Source organism: Enhydra lutris, unplaced genomic scaffold, assembly GCF_002288905.1.
Source record: "Enhydra lutris kenyoni isolate GAN:26980312 unplaced genomic scaffold, ASM228890v2 scaffoldscaffold9, whole genome shotgun sequence".
In the NCBI taxonomy this organism is placed as follows: Eukaryota; Metazoa; Chordata; class Mammalia; order Carnivora; family Mustelidae; genus Enhydra; species Enhydra lutris.
In genome coordinates this window covers 82,301,849-82,315,687 of record NW_019154093.1, presented here as the reverse complement: position 1 = coordinate 82,315,687, position 13,839 = coordinate 82,301,849, and the positions used below count along the sequence as shown (strand labels likewise).

Here is a 13,839-nt window from a genome sequence, read left to right as displayed (position 1 = left end):
GAGCCCTGCATCAGGCTTCTTGCTCATCAGGAAGCCTGCTTCTCTCTCTCCCACTCCCCCTGCTTGTGTTCCCATCTCACTGTCTCTCTGTCAAATATGTAAATAAAATCTTTTAAAAAAATAGGTTAGTTAAGACATCCGTCACCTCACATTAATTATAATTTTTTGTGTGTGCTGAGAGCATTTAAGATCAATCACAGGTGAATATTTGTTGAGCATTTTCTATGTGTCAGGTACCATTCTAAGCACTTTTTATGTACCAATTTATTTAATTCTTGCAATAATCCTATGAAGTAGTACTATTAAAATTTTGGTTTCAGATGATGGCGATGAGGCCCAACTTCTTGTCAAAGATCACCTGCCTAGTAGTGGGAGCAGCCAGGATTTTAACCCACAGAATCTGAGGAGCAAAGGGAAGGAAAGGGGGGTGACTCTTGAGATTGGGAGGCTGAGTAGTAGGTTGTGTCATTAGCCCATTAGCCGGGACTGAGATACAGAAACACAGCAGGTCTGGGGCAGAGAGTGGGGAGTGGGGGGTGGGGTAGGGAATTTGAAGGGAAGGTTGTGAGTCAGTACATTTGATTTTGCATATAATACTAAGCTGGGAGAGCTGCAGGTGGGAAATCCAAATGGATATGTCCAACAGATAGTTGTAATAAGTACTCGAATAATATTCATTAAAAACCAGTCTTTTAAATGGGTTAAAATCAATCTACTTTCTTTTTGAAAACCCTGTTTTAATGTATGCAGTATGCAACTGTAGCAAAAGATAGGGAAAATCAGTGATCCAGTCTCCCGGCTCCTACGAAGGAAGAGAGCTTTGAACAGGGTGAAATTCTTTGTGATACTGTATCCTCCTGTTGTCCTCTTTCCCTTAAGTCGGGAAGGTAAATGACTCTCCTGCCTGGAACTCTGTGGCATTTTTCAGCCAAGCGGAAAGAGAAGAGGCATTGGTGAACGGTTTGTCCCCACCCAATCACAAGCCAATTTCCTTCCTCACCAACTCCTCCTCATGCTCCCACCCTTTGCTCCAGCATTCCACCGAATGTAACCCCCTTGCCTTGCTCTAGCCACGGGGTATTCCAGTTCAAACCTGGCGGTTTCTGGGAACTGCTTTTGTTGAAATCATTAAAGAAAGAAAGGCCTGTGAATTCTGTCTGCGAAGCGCCGCCTGTTTTCTGTGTCATTTCAGTCTCATTAATCAGCGCTGCAGCGAGGTCGACGTTGCGCTGTGTATATTACTGTCCCGGCTCACCAGCTCCTGCATCTCTGCCCCCAGGCCGACACAGTGGGGAAAAAGAGGGAGGGAAACCATCAATCTTCCCAGTTGCACATGTCAGCAGTGATTCCTAACCCCTTCCTGTTGGCTGTCTCTCTCACCACCTGTGTTTAGAATTAGCATGGAAGCTGTTGCCCAGATGAATAAGAACCACTGTCCCTGTCACCTGCCCTGGTACGGGCCACCACTTCTGAATGAAAACAGGGAATACATAGGGTAGTTCTCTTTATACAGGGAACAGTGCAGGGGAGAGAGTCGCACATCCCCTCAGAAGTTCTTGAAAGCCTAAATTCAAGCAGATTTGGGGCCATACATCTAAAGGTAGCATCGTATATTGGATCAGAGGGGTAAAAGCAAATAGTTTCTTGGCTGCCTCACTGTATTTTCAGAGTCTCCCTCTAAGTATATACAGCTGAGGTTGAATGAGGGAGGTTCAAGTCCACTACTCACTGGCTATCCCCCAATTCACTGAACCCCATTGTGCCTCAGTTTCTTCATCTGTAAAACAGATGATTATCTAGCTCATAGGGCATTCTGTGAGGATTAAATGAGATAATACACCCACAGCTCTTGCTGTAGTACTTTGCATATTATAAGCCCTGAATAAACATTAGCCATTAATTATCATTGTTTAAATAATAAAACTGAGGTTCAGAGAGATTAAATAATGGGTGCAAATCACAGGAGTCACAGAAGGATTTGAACCTGGCACTGCCCCACCCTGCAAACTCCCGCCCTTTCTTTTCGACTACATTGTTTCCCTCTCAAACTGAAACTATCACCGGAATCGCTTGGAAGGCTATTGAAGCCCAGATCATGTAACTCTTCTTTCTTCTGGGATAAGCCTACTCTTAGCATTTCTGAGTTAGGAGGTCTGGGTGGGGACCCATTTATGGTGGGTTTGCATTTATGACAAGTTCCCTATTCTGATGATGTTACCAGTACTGGGGAACACATGGTAACAACATCTGCTCCAGTGCCTTCCTTCCACCTTCCCTCTGCTCTACTCTTTCCCAGCAGTGGCCAGGGAACCTGTGTCTAGGGCAGCCCACACTGTCAATATCCACCTGAGGAAATGGATGCTTGAGCAAGCCTTAGCATCCTGCCCCACCTCCAAGTCATCATGCAATCTAATCTTTAAAGTCTACTCCTTATGCAAATACAACCTCCCCCTTATTCCAGATCACCCGTCTTAAGCCCCTTGTACATCAAAATCGGACACACCACTGGGTAGGGTTTTGGTGTCGCTAAGTGGGACTTGGATTTCACTTTCCCACAGAAACAATTTTATGAATGGTGTTTAGGTAGAGTTGAAATGTCAGGGACACTGTGGGCTCAATGAGGCTTCAGTGGACTGCCTTCCAGAAACTTAACCAGCATTTGAAGAATTAAGTTTTCTGAGTTTCAGAAAACCAATTTTCAAACGAACTCTTAGAACATAACTTGTTTAGGAACTAACTAAAACCGGAACATTTGGTTCATTTTGTTTATAGTTATTTTGCCCTTTACATTTTGGAGCCAAAGTTGGGTGGGGAAGACTTGTCATTCATTCCACTAACATTTATTAGGTGCTCACAATGTACTTGGCACTGCTGTATAGGGGCATATAAAGATGAAAAAGGCAGCCCCTGCCCCAGAGCAGCTCATATTCTAGGTGAGAAAATATTTTCTAAGCAAATAAGAAAATATTTACCAAATTGCCAGTGTGATATGTGCAATAATGAAGAATGAATGAATGAAGGAGGGATCTGTTCTGCCCTGGGGATGAGGGGAGACAGAGAATGGAAGGGGGCAGGAGGAGAGAGAGAGAGAAAGAGAATGGGGGAGGCAGGTAGGGGGACTGACTCTGTGTGTGTGTGAGAGAGAGGGAGAGAGAGAGAGGGAAAAGAGAAGATATGTTTAAGAGGTTTAGAATCAGGGAGAGATTGTTAGACCTTGAAGACCCAGGGGATTTGCCCAGCAGAGAAGGGGGTGAAGGCATCGGGAACAGTCTGAATGAACACTGGGAATGAGCTCTGCAGGACTGGCAAGTAACAAGGTCAGCTCCTCACATAGGATGATGGAGGATGACTGGGAAAGGCATTCCTAGCCACACAAAGTTTAAACCTTAACTGAGAAGAAGAAAGGAGAAGACTGTGTTGTTATCTCAGACCTTCTTTTTATTTATTTTTTTGAAGATTTTATTTATTTATTTGAGAGAGAGAGAATGAGAGAGAGAGAGAGAGAGAGCATGAGAACTGAACAAATGTGGATGTGTGTCGCTCCTGATGTCCCTTCAAGAGGTGGTCTAGCAATTCCATTTCAAAGTCATTTTCAAAAGACGTTTCTTTTCTATGGTTTTAAAAAAAATAATAAGCATTTACAAGACGTGTGATTTTTCTAATTCTACTTTATCATATGTGTGCAACCTCTTTACATCTAGAAGTCCTAGACGTGGCAAAAGTTTTCCTTTGAAAGGTTGGGCGGCGGGGAGCTGAGAGCAGCTTTTTCATATTATATACACAGGCCTTCTAAAAACAGCCAGTAAATCTTCCCGAAGTGTGGTCTTCCCATTGGCCAATTCTCCCAGGTCGATCTTCCAACATCAATGTTTGGTGGAACGAAGACCAACTGCCTGTGGCCCATTAACCGTTCCACCAGTCCTTCCTGGCCGGTTAGGACCTCTGTCCACAGTTCTCTATGGAAGGTGAGGTTTCGTCCACTGGGGTCAGAGGGAGAAGCAGACTCCCCATGGAGCTGGGAGCCTGATGCGGCACTCGATCCTGGGACTCGAGGATCACGACCTGAGCTGAAGGCAGTCACTTAACCAACTGAGCCACCTAGGCGCCCTCAGACCTTCTTTTTAAAAGAACTTTCTTCTCCTGAATGTTTCCCACTACCCTGAGGAAGACAACTTCTTATTTTCAACAAAATGTTAATACTTAGAAAATGTCTTGAATCCAGTGGTATTCAAAGCTGTGCTCTGGGAAGCCCCCTCAGAGACTGGCTGGGGTGAGGGCAGAAGAGCAGACAGGGCCGCACTCCCCGCCCTCCTGTTAGTCACCCGCCTTACACAGCTTTTCTTTGGGCTGCTTTACATGATGGGCACATCTAGGGAGAATAGTCCATTTGAGGGGTACCTGGCTGGCTCAGTGGGTTAAGCACCTGCCTTCAGCTCAGGTCATGATCCCAGGGTCCTGGGATTGAGTCCCACATCAGGCTCCCTGCTGGGGGTGGAGGTGTGGAGTCTGCTTCTCCCTCTGACCTTCACCCCCCCATACTCTCTCTCTCTCTGTCTTCCACACATACACATAAGTAAATAAAATCTTTTCAAAAAAGAATATTACATTTGGATAAGGGTACATAAATAAAAAAGAAAGGCTTTAAAATCACCGTAATCTAGTCCTCACACATTTCCTAACAGTCTGAGGACTCTGGTGTGGGTAGCTAGATCTCTCCATTGAGAGCAAAAAGATTATGTTCTCGGACAATCAGCTGCAGATGGGACATCAGGCAGGCACTGATGTGGCTGGGTGACCAGTGACAGCACTTAGGAGGTAAGCCTTGAGTTGGGTGCAAGAGGTAATGAGAAACTCATCTCTCCCCAGGATGATCTCATACTTTAATGAGTTGCAATTAAACTCATTAAATTATTTTTAATTTTAAAAAATTAAAATTTTTTAATTTGCATTTGCATTTTCTTATGAGGGAAAACTGATCTTTTCATAAGCATTTCATTTGCATTTTCTTATGAGGGATAAGAAACATTTGCATTTTCTTTCTTTTTTTTTTTTTTAAAGATTTTATTTATTTGACAGACAGAGATCACAATTAGGCAGAGAGAGAGAAGGAGGAAGCAGGCTCCCTGCTGAGCAGAGAGCCCGATGCGGGGCTCGATCCCAGGACTCGATCCCAGGACGCCGGGATCATGACCTGAGCCGAAGGCAGAGGCTTTAACCCACTGAGCCACCCAGGGGCCCCACATTTGCATTTTCTTATGAGGGAAAACTGATCTTTTCATAAGCATTTCAGATTATTCTTTACACTTTTAAAAGTTTAGTACTTCTTGATCTCTTGCTTGGGTTTCTTGCTCCATTCAACATAAAAATATAGTATGTGGTAGTGGTTAGGATGTTTATGTCAAAAAAAATTTTTTTTGTTGTTGTTTATGTCAAAAATTTGACCCTCGCTGCTTTGGTTTTTTTTTTTTTTTCCCCCTTGCTGATTTGGTTTAGCAAGTGGTGTTATCATTAGGAATTTAAAATATTTCCTACCACATATCACATTGTGTTAGAATTATCTATCATCTTCAGATAATATTTTATTTATTTTTAATCACCTTTCCAATAAAAACTTAAGGGACTGGCCAGTTTATGCTGAACCTACATATGACCTTTGCATTTAAATATAGCTTAGCTGCCCTGAGGTGACAAGGCAATCTTTCCTGCAAGCCGAAGTCCCCAGACTTTATATTTTATTATCTCTGTCTGATGGGGAGACATTTGTTGAGTTGCCATTTAACATGTAGGGAAAAAAAAAAACAAAGAAGACCTGGAGAATATAAGCCCAGGGAGATGTTGAGGTACAAAGGAAATAGCTACAGAAGAAGAGAACATGGTCAGTGTCCAAACCTGGGGAAAAGCGTTCTGTGGTCTGTAGCAGAGCTCTGAGGTTCTGGATTCTGGTCCTAGCTGTACTGCCAGCTGTGTATCCTTGGCCTTTTGGTAAACAGTCTCTGGGATGTGCTTTGACCCTCTGAGAAGACTGTGGGGGGAGGGGAGGTGTTGGTGGGCTGAGGGCACTTAAAGGCCAGGCCAACCTGGAGAGCAAATTCTAAAGGGGCCGCAGCCTAGTGTGGAGGAAGGGAGCGAGCTGGAGTTAGCAGCAAGAGCTCAGCTCTGGGGCTGGCCCCCTGCCTGTGATTTCCCCGAGCAGTGTCCTTCCCTAGAAGGTAAGGCCAGAGTGTTTCTGACTGCCGCAGTCCATGACAAGAAAGAAATACACGTGCGTGAGCCTTCCTTCCATGACAGGGTCGGAGGACCACACAGAGCCCACAGAACAAATAGACACAGCTCCTGAAATATGGAAGAGGCTTAAATAAGTCTGCAGGCAACTTTTTAAAAGTCAAGTTTATCCCTTTTCAACTCTTGCACGGCCTAACAATAGTGTTTTTCATCTGTGCCCTTAAGGGGCTCACAGGTGACTGGGCTCGTCACTTCTTCATAATTTTTTTCTCTTTAAAATATTTTTTCCCTTCAGTTTTAATTATCAGCTTACATATTGCCTCTTGTGGGGGGAGATAGAAGACCTACTTCCTCTTATATTGAATTAATATTTACCGATTCCCAGGTCTGAGCATCTGGTTTCATTTCTAAGCAGAAATGAACCCATTTTTCTTGGTGCTGAGTCAGCATTTTCTCCCCAGAACGCAGAGCTCTCCATACTTTCTGAAAGAGCTGAAGAAAAGAGCTGACTTGTGGCGGAACAATGCTGAGCGGTGGCCAAAGAAAGCTTCAGAGAAAGCACCTGGCTCCTCCCAGCCAGGGCTGAGGTGCTGTTTTTTTATGCTGAGTCTGTTTCAGCTCTTAAATCACTAACTGGTAGGAAAGGCACTTTCAAAACAACAACAGAGGCAACATCAAACATTGAGACGCTGAAGGAGCCTAGGATCGAAATAGTAGGGTGACAGACATGATAGAATTGGGAAACACTGACAGAGAGCTAAGGAGTGAGAATCTGAAGATGTATCTTTATTTATATACAACTAGAAGAATAAATAGCCAAAAAATAAAATAAAATAAAATAAAAGCAGAATACATAGAATTACAGAAAGAGATTTTCAGCCCAATTAGTTAATAATGTTGGTTTTTGGTTTTTAGGGTTTTTGTTTTGTTATGTTTTGTTTTGTTTTGTTTTGTTTTGTGTTTCTTTTCTTTTTTTTTTTTTTTTATCGTACTCTGTGAGAACATGCCCTTTATGGAACCAATTAGACACAGTGGTTGTTCAGCCAAGGCTTTGGGGCACTTTTGACTGTAGTTACAACAGGTGAGCTGAGTGCCCAGTTGGTGTTACATCTGGTTACAGGCAGGCTTGGTAATAAGAGTCTTGAAATTTGTACTTGAAACCTTTGGTTCCTGACACCATACCCAAGCTGAAAATGTTTCAAAGCTAGTAGGCAGCCTCCTTTTGATGTATTTTATTCACTTGAAATTAAAAGCAGAAGCTCTTTCTAGCTAATCACAAAAACCATCTCATGCTAGAATTAGCAGCTTCCAATTTTTCACTTGCTTTTGGGTGCAGTAATTAAAAGGAAGGTAATTGTGAATTTTGGATCTGCTTCCTACCTTAAGACAGGACTGGTGTTAGCTAGTTGGTTGTCAGATTGCTAAGCATGTTCTCCCTTTGATTTGAACCCCCACCCTCTCTTCTGGAATTGATCAAATCCCCGGGGCTGATGTCGCCCCTTGGTAATGCTGTTTCTGTTACAAAACGAGCCAATGAATATATTGACTGAAGTGGCATTTGTTCAGGAAGTAGCGCCTGAAATACAACCGGGGCCCCGTTTTGTAAAATGCTCCTTTTTTTTTTTTTTTTTTTTTTTTTTTTTAATCCACCGCACTGTGATGGGACTGTAGGCTGACACTCCAGAAGTCTCCATGAGTGAGGGCCAGTGGGCTCCTCCTGTAGCTGTTTTCTTTGTGGCTTGCCTCCTGTCCCCTGGGAAGCCCACGCACCTCTCATTTTCATTCTTTTCCAGCGCTAGCGCTTTTGAACACAGAACCCCTGTCCTCCCACCACCCAAACTCCACATTCCAGCCCAGTGATTTCACGGCACCGGGCAGAGCCCCCCTGCCATGCCGGCAGGCTGCCTGCTGACTCCTGCCAGGGAACCAGATGGGAACATAAACTCACCGCCGAAGAGCAGGATACTTGCTGTATATTTTTAAGACCAGGAATCCAGCTCTCGTTGAGGGGCTGTATTTTTTTTAATAGCTCCTTGAAAATTGAACAAAACATTTCTGGTCGCTCTTATTTCTTGATAACATCATTCCCTCTGCGTGGATGTATAGAATCACAGAAACTGGAGAGTGGAAAAGATATATTAGATCATGTCTAGGCCGTTCCCAGTGGTTACAGTTCTTTTTTTCCCCACACTCTGTCCTATGTCGTGCTTTTCTCTTTTAGTTTTCTCAAGAATTAGGTTTTTTTGGTTTCTCCTGGGGAATAATTCCTTAGTTTGACCATGGAGGAATGTATGTGCAAATATCTGTAGTCTTTTTTTTTTTTCCAGCTTGATATTCCTACTCTTTATAACCCTTTACATTAGCATAAATAGCCCCTCTTCATCCTAAGTCAAGTATTTCTGGATGGTATATATTTTTTCCTCTTCCATTTATTAAGTTCAGAGCTTGTTTTTCTGCTTTGCTTTCTCTCTTCATCAATCAGTCCCTAAAGCCCATTAATCATTTTTTTACCTCACTGAAAGCTCCTTTGCTTAATTCCCATATCAGGAACCCAGGGCTGATTGAGGTCCCAAGGTACTGAAGAAGCCTCACTGATATGTGCTTATTCTATCCTCTCTCTCTCTTTCTCTCTCATCCCTGACCCCCAGCTTCACTTCAGAACCTCAAACTGTTTTCTACAAAAATATTTCTAAATTATGATTTGGGGAATTAGTCATATTAGTCATCTCAAGGCCGTGTGTGTGTGTGTGTGTGTGTGTGTGTGTGAGTGTGTGTGCACACGTGCATGTGGTTTTTCAGTGGTAAGATTATATTTGTTCTCAGTTCCTTAAAATATATTTTTCATATCCTTGGAGCCTGAGTGCTTGGATTCATATCTTTCAGGTCTCCTGAGTGCTTGGATTGAGTATAATAATGATGCGTCAGTAGAATGTAGCATTTTATCTTACAGCTGTCATCTCAGAAGTAGAGAGGAAAATAAGCAGATATGGGGAAAACAGGCTGTATTTGTAGGATTTAGAATTCTTGGGGAAGGGGAAGGGCAAAACTTAAATAGCCTTGGCCCACACATATCTAAAGAAGATTAGCCTTTAAAAGCTAGTGTTAGGAATACATACTTTTTATTATGTTCCCTTTCTTTTTTTTTTCTATATCTCAATTATATTGAGGTATAATTGACAAGGGAAATTGTAAGATAGACTTATTTTGCTTAGCATAATATCCTCTAGTTCCATCTACATCATTGCAAATGGCAAGATTTCTTTTTTTGTTGCTTTTTAAAATTATGTTATGTTACTCACCATACAGTACATCATTAGTTTTTGATGTATTGTTCCATGATTCATTGTTTGTGGATAACACCCAGTGCTCCATGCAATACATGCCCTCCTTAATACCCACCACCGTGCTAACCCATCCCCTCACCCCCACCCCTACCCCCAGTTTGTTTCTCAGAGTCCATATTTTCTCATGATTTCATTTTTTTTTAAAGATTATTTATTCATGAGAGACAGAGAGAGGGAGGCAGAGGGAGAGGGAGAAGCAGGCTCCCCACTGAGCAAAGAGCCTAATACAGGGCTCCATCCCAGGACCCTGGGATCATGACCTGAACCAAAGGCAGATGCTTAACGGACCGAGCGACCCAGGTGCTCTGCAAGTTTTAGTGGCTTTTATTAAGTGATCTCACTCATACGTGGAATTTAAGAAGCAAAGCAGAGGATCATAGGGGAAGGGAGAAGAAAATAAAACAAGAGGAAATTAGAGAGGGAGATAAACCATAAGAGACTATTAATCATAGGAAACAGTGTTGCTAGAGGGTAGAGGGGGGTGGGAGGATGGGGTAACAGAGTGATGGACATTAAGGAGGGCACGTGATGTAATGAGCACTGGGTATTATATAAGACTGATGAATTACTGACCTCTATGTCTGAAACCAATAATATATGTTAATCAATTTAATTTAAATTAAAAAAGAAAAAAGGAAATTGTGAGATATTTAAAGTGTACATCCCAGTGATTTTGATATACATATGGCTTATGAAAGGGCTTCCTCCCCCTGCATAATTAACACACCGTCACCTTACCTATTTATCTTCATTAGTTATTTTGGTGAGAATATTTAAGTTCTACTGTCTTAGCAAATTCCACTTATACAATACAGTATTATCAACTATAGTCCCCATGCTTTACCCTAGATCCTCATATGCTATATGGTTTCCTGGACTGGGGGTCCAAATATTATAAAAACACCCAAAGCAACCTATAGAGTCAATGCAATCTCAGTCAAAAACCCTAACAGTTTTTTGTCCTTTTTTTTCCTCTTGGAACTTGATAAGGTGATTCTAAAACACATAGGGAAGGGATGCCTGAGTGGCTCAGTCAGTTAAGTGTCTGCCTTCAGCTCAGGTCATGATCTCAAGTTCTTGGGATCGAGCCCCTCATCGGGCTCCCTGTTCAGCAGGGACCCTACTTCTCCCCCTCTCTCTGCCTGCCACTCCCTCTGCTCTCCCTCTCTCTCTCTGACAAATAAATAAATAAGTAAAATCTTTAAAAAAAATGTATAGGGAAGTATAAAGAGCCAAGGATGGGTAAGCTAATTCCTCTTTTTTTTTTTTTTTAAGATTTTGTTTATTTATTTATTTGTCGGATTGAGAGAGAGGGAAAGAGCAAGCACAAGCAGGCAGAGTGGCAGGCAGAGTCAGAGAGAGAAGCAGGCTCCCTGCTGAGCAGGGAAGCCCGATGCAGGACTCGATCCCAGGACCTCAGGATCATGACCTGAGCCAATGGCAGCAACTGAACCAAATGAGCCACCCAGGTATCCCATGGTTAAGCTAATTCTTGAAGACGAAAGTAAAAAGACATGCTCCACTACATCCCAAGACTTACTAAAAAGACACTGTGGTACTGATCAGAGATAGACACACAGACCGATGGGAAAGAATAGAAACACAAGATACAAACACAAGCATAAAGAGATGCTTGATTTATGACAGAAGTGACATTTCAGCATAATGGTCAAAGCCAACCTTTTCCATAAGTGGTACTGGAACAATCGACAGCTCCATATGGGGGGAAAGGAAGAAAAGGAATTGGATGCATACCTTACACCATATGCAAAAAACTCCAAATCGATACAGACTTAAATGTAAAAGATAAAACTTTAAAGCATACTTACACATACATATACATATGCTTTATATATGTATGTATGTATAAACACTCTTGTCTTCATGACCTCAATGTATTGAAAGATTTCTTGTATGCCATAAAAGTCTGTAGTCAAAAATTATATATTTGGTAAAATTAAGAATATCTCTTCATCAAAAGATAACATAAAGAAGACAAATAGCGGGGCACCTGGGTGGCTCAGTGGGTTAAGCCTCTGCCTTCAGCTCGGGTCATGATCTCAGGGTCCTGGAATCAAGCCCCATACTGGGCTCTCTGCTCAGCAGGGAGCCTGCTTCCCTCTCTCTCTCTGCCTGCCTCTGCCTACTTGTGATCTCTGTCTGTCAAATAAATAAATAAAATCTTAAAAAAAAAAAAAGAAGACAAATAGCTACGCAATGAGAGACTATATTGGCTGTACATATAATTGATAAAATATTAGTATCCGGGATATATAAAAACACCCAAATTAGTAAAAAGACAATCCAATCTGAGAAAAACAGGCAAAATAACTTCAGTAGACTTTTCCACAGAAGAGGGAATAAAAATGGTCAGTAACCCTAAGAGTTCTCAACTTCTTTAATAATCCAAGAAATGCAATTAAACCCTCATGAGGTTCTACCTTGTATCCACCATATTAGCTCAAAATAAAAATACTGGCAGTGTTGATATGGATGAGGAACAATGACACTGATGGTAGAAATTGCAAAATGTTACCTACTTGGGAGGGGTTTAGCTCACTGTAGTACACTTGAAGATACATAATGCATACCTTAGGACCCAGCAATTAGGTATCTGCACTAGAGAAAGTTGGCACACAGAACACAAAGATACATGTATAAAAATGTTCTTTTTTTTCCCCCTCCTTAAGTTATTTTTTTTGGAAATTGGCAGGTGTATAGGAAAGTTGCAAAATTAATACAACAAATGCCATAAAGCCTTACTGGATAGTAGTTAGTGGAAAGAACATACATGGGCTTTGAAGTAAGTGATACCTGGCCTGATATCCCAACTTCACCCCTTATAGTGTGTGACCATGGACAATCTCTAAAGATCGGCAAGCCTCAGTTATCTCATCTGTAAATCGGAGGCAATGAAATGCCTGCCATTTTGCATATTGCAACGACTAAACACATTGATGTATAGCAAGCCCTGAGCATAAATGGCCACAACATAGTTGTCAGCAAATTATGGCTGCCATTATTAATATTTTGTTGCTATTGTTAAAAATGATAATAATTTATTTTATTCCTTCAGAACCTCTTAATGATAGCACATTTACTGATATATATTCATTTTTCATGTTTCACTACAGGATGCAAAATGATTCAAGAGAAAATTAACATTTTTTCATCCTGTATCACCTTTTTTCCTTCTCATTTTCTGACTATAACTTTAATATTAGAAAGTACAAACCAGTAGGAAAACATGCCTTAACAAAATGTTTTTATGATTTTAAAAAAGCATACAGAATTAAAAACTCCCTTTGAAGAAGTGAAAGAATGATTTAACAAAAGCAAAAGGAAACTGAGGCACAAAAAGTTCAGTAACTTGATCAAGAAGCAGTATTAGAAATAGTGTGTAGGTTTTCTAATTTCTAGCCCAAGAGCCTGCACACTAAGTTGTAATATCAGCAATGATTTCTAAAGAAAACTGAATTAAGTAGATAGCCGTAGCCTTCAGCCCTAATGCTGTTGACTTCCTTACCTTAACTACAAAATGAGTGAAATCACATGTAAAACCCTCAAGCCCCTTTAATCTCCAGTGAAATTTGATTCTGTGTCTGAAGTCTTTGTCAGTGACCCCCAGATCCACAGTCATCTTTTCCTCTTGGGAATGCCTTCTGCACCCCGCTATTTATGTCAGCGAACTGATTTTGATCATGTTGCCACGCTGTACTGTTACGTATCTCTTTGTAAACCTATCCTCTATCTCCAGTTAGATTGCATTGCTTGGGGTTACAGACTTTCTCATGTGCCTTTTATTAATACGTTTCTGAGTGAAAAAAAAAAAAAAATCCAGAACTCAGAGAGGGAGACAGACCATGAGAGACTCTGGACTCCGGGAACCAAACTGAGGATTACAGAAGGGAGGGGCGTGGGGGGATGGGATAACCGGGTGATGGGTATTAAGGAAGGCATGTGTTGTGATGAGCACTGGGTGTTATACTCAACTAATGAATCATTGAACACTACATCAAAACTAATTATGTACAATATGCTGGCTAACTGGACATAACAACAACAACGAAAAATCCAACCACATTTTTTTTTTAAAGATTTTATTTTATTCATTTGACAGACAGAGATCACAAGTAGGCAGAGAGGCAGGCAGAGAGAGAGGAGGAAGCAGGCTCCTTGCTGAGCAGAGAGCCCAATGTGGGGCTCGATCCCAGGACCCTGGGAGCATGACCTGAGACAAAGGCAGAGGCTTTAACCCACTGAGCCACCCAGG

The 13,839-nt window shown here is 41.7% G+C and overlaps 1 protein-coding gene across 1 annotated transcript in view; it reads left to right on the top strand.

Moving 5' to 3' along the window:
* LOC111143286 (tryptophanyl tRNA synthetase 2, mitochondrial) overlaps positions 1-13,839 on the top strand; it is a 92,835-nt gene that overhangs the window by 35,095 nt on the left and 43,901 nt on the right. The gene's annotated exons all lie outside the window — the stretch shown is intronic.